Genomic DNA, 3424 nt, shown 5'->3' with positions numbered 1-3424 from the left:
AGAGTCCTAGTTATTTTCTTCAGCAAGAGAGACCGTGGAAAAGTCCTGACTTCTGATATTGTTGTTATTCTTCAGTTGCCATTTACTGAGCTCTGCCAGCATGCTGAAGGGTTTTATAGGACAGAAACACACTCATTGCCCAAGTATCTTGCAATCTGATTTCATACCAGGCAGCCAATGCAGACATACTCATGCATGGCATTGCGAGAGGATAGCTGAGTGTCACAGGCATGAGACTACTGGCTTCTAACCATAGACCACTTTGATCCAACGCTAGGTTTAGGAATGAAAGAAGCAGTCATCTGTGTTGCTGATACTTCTATACATAGCAGGCTCTCCCTCCTTCAAAAGTGGGAACTAGTCTCCAGGGAGACAGGTGGTGGTTCAACCTTGTCAATATCCAAGAAAACAAGTCAGATATTCACTCATTCTTGCTTATGCCTTAAGGCTCCCCACTCCATCCTGTTATGCCATTATATATGTATATGTATATGTGTGTGTGTGTGTGTATAACTGATTTCAGAGAAGAAGGAAGAGGGAGAGATAGAAACATCAATGATAAGAATCATTGATTGGTTGGCTGCCTCATGCACGCCCCCCACGGGGGATCGAACCCGCAACCCCAGCATGTGCCCTTGATTGGAAGCAAACCTAGGACCCTTCAGTCTGCAGGCTGACGCTCTATCCACCGAGCCAAACCAGCTCGGGCCTGTTATGCCATTCTTAATAAGTAACCTCATCAATCTGATTCCACAAACACTACAAGGCTGTAAACTCCAGGTTAAACCCACAGCAGCCCAGGCCCTTCCACAACACAGCCCATGGCAATATCTATCAAGTAGAAGGCCTGGTCCCTGCCCTTGGGAGCAAATGGTCCAGGTTCAGGATCACGTATAAACATTTGCATCTTCTTTGAAATACTATTGTTTTCCCAAATTTTTGCCTTGCTATAGTTTTCCTCTAGTCACTTTCATCCTGTCTTTCCAAGGTGGGATGATGCTTGTTTAGAAATGATTTCACCTGGGACAATGGTGCCATCAGCCAGCCTGTCCTCACGGGGACCCCCTGGACATAGAGCCAGCAGATCATGTTGATGGGGCACCCAGTACGTAAGAGCAGTGCCCCAACTAGGAGAGTACCCCACCCTGGGCTGCCGAGGAAACCCAGCCACCATCTTGCAGCGCTCTCCTCTCAACCCCGTATTTCCAGAGCCAACCAGTTGTCGGCTGGCCCAAAGGGAAGATGTCCCCTCTTCCAGGTGTCCTCCTACCTGAGTGAGAGGGGGAGGAGCCCCAACAGTTTACACGGGACATCACCAGTCCCCTGGAGCAAAAGTGCAAGTGAGGTGACTTGCAATTTTACATTTCTCCTCCCTCATTCAGTACAGGGTTGATCTTAGGCTAGGAGTCTGTGAGCCAACTTGTCTGCTCTATGGTTTCCTTAGACTCTGATGGTCTCATTTCAATCTGCCCTCTCGGAAGCAAAACACAACAAAAGGTTCTGTTGTTACAAGGAACAAATGAACGCGTCTGTCAGAAGTCTGTATTTGAGGCTGTTGGTGAGTGAGGCCTGGGTCAAACAACACCCCTCCCCGCTACCACCGCCACCACCAAACCCTTACTCCACAATAGACTCCATGGAGAGACAGACTGAGAGTCGAACCCAGTAGAGCTACTAAGGCGTACTTAAAACAGTTACACATTCCAACTAACTCTTGAACTCGCAGATGCTTCACACCCTAATTCTTGTCTGCTTGCTTGAGTGCCCACATGAGAGCTAAAAACCATAACCACACACTTCTGAGTAAGATTCTCTGTACACTAAGCTGGGCGCAGGCCCTCTGGCAGAAAGGGCAACTTTGGGCGTTTCCCCCGCAGCCTTTATGATTATTCATTTGCTTTCACTCCAAAGGTAATCGGGAAATGAAGGCGTGGCTTTTTCTGACTCGATATTTCAAGGCATTGAGCTCCCTTTTGCTTCGTTTTCCTCCTGGCAGACCTGACGATCATTTTACAAGGTCGAACAACTCATTGACCTATTTGACTTGGCCCCAGGCGAGCTTCACACAAATTTCCTATTCTGAAGAACTGGGATAGAACTCCCTGGGGGAAGACACCCATTTTAATTGGCATACACCAGTCGTATAATCAGTTACCACATTACAATTCCTTAACATTGGAAGGATTTCAGAATTGCTATTGTTTTCCTGGTAAATGATTGGATCGTACCGGTTGTCTTGGAATAAAGGCAACACAGTTTAAATGTAAGTTTCCATAAACTGTAACTCACTTCCTCAGCTCCTAGGGGATTTTCCCTGGCCCAGATTCAGGAAGCGTTTTCATCAGTGGGATCCAAGACTTCGGAGACCAAGCATTTCCTGAAGACTTGCCTCTGCTTTCTGACCTCTACCTACCTCCTCCCCAAGAAATACAAAGCAACAATTTCTCATCAGTGCAGGCAGCCACGCCTGCCAAGTCGACCTAAGGTGCAGGGTAAGGAAGGGAACACGAATCCAAGATTCTTTCCTGGCACTGTGGCACCTGAGGGCTTGAGTGCGTTAACCTCTTGCTTTGCGGCTGCAGTTTTAATTACTTTCCTCTGCAGCTTTTCTGAAGAACTGACTTTGTACATGGTGCCTTTTCATATCCCAGAAACCAATGATGATCACATAGGAATGATGGTTAGGAGTCAGGGCAGCCAAGAACACTTAAACGATCAGACTTTGGCACATGCAGAGGTTTTGAAACTCATTAACTCAGTTCTGCTGCCTCTTCCCCCACAGCTTGTTAAAGCCTGACCTGGGTGCGTGGGATTATTGGTTTGGGGGTAGAATTTTGTAGTCAGTATTAGGAGACGTCCTGGCCTGTTGTGTGGAACCCAGTCACCCCATCTGGCCAGGAGCAGGGAGAGCTGGTAGAGTGATATGCCCGGTCCTTTCCCTGCCACTGAGCAGTCCTCTGGTCTCCATCCCTCCCAAGTTCTGTGGGGACCTTTAAGGTCATGTTCTCCCACTTTATAAAACTGCAGATATCTTCGCGCATAATTTCAAAAGTCTTGTCTGAACTAGACTTTTTCTGCTCCTTTAGGGTAGGACTTTGCTTCCTCTCCATCCGGGCACCCTCCCTCGGCGCATTCCTGGGCCTGGTCCCTGGCCAGTGGACGCTCTGTTCATGGGACTTCGCGCTGGTGGGGTGTTCTGGGCACTGCCAAGACACCTCCTGGCACTTGCCACTAATTATCCCAATTCTCATCACATTTTTCCTGGTCTTCGTCAATGGATGCCTCTTGTCAATCATGACCCAAAGTTCAGGATACAGGACCCCTGCCGGCCTCCGGTCTCCCTGGAGATGCGCTCCTGCCTTCCACACTCCTGACCACGCCAACCAGCGCCCCGCAGTGCTGAGCCTGCGGCCAGGGACCCCTG

This window comes from Myotis davidii, unplaced genomic scaffold (assembly GCF_000327345.1).
Source record: "Myotis davidii unplaced genomic scaffold, ASM32734v1 scaffold390, whole genome shotgun sequence".
NCBI lineage: Eukaryota > Metazoa > Chordata > Mammalia > Chiroptera > Vespertilionidae > Myotis > Myotis davidii.
The sequence above is the reverse complement of the archived record's forward strand: the minus strand, read 5'-3'. Positions refer to the sequence as shown.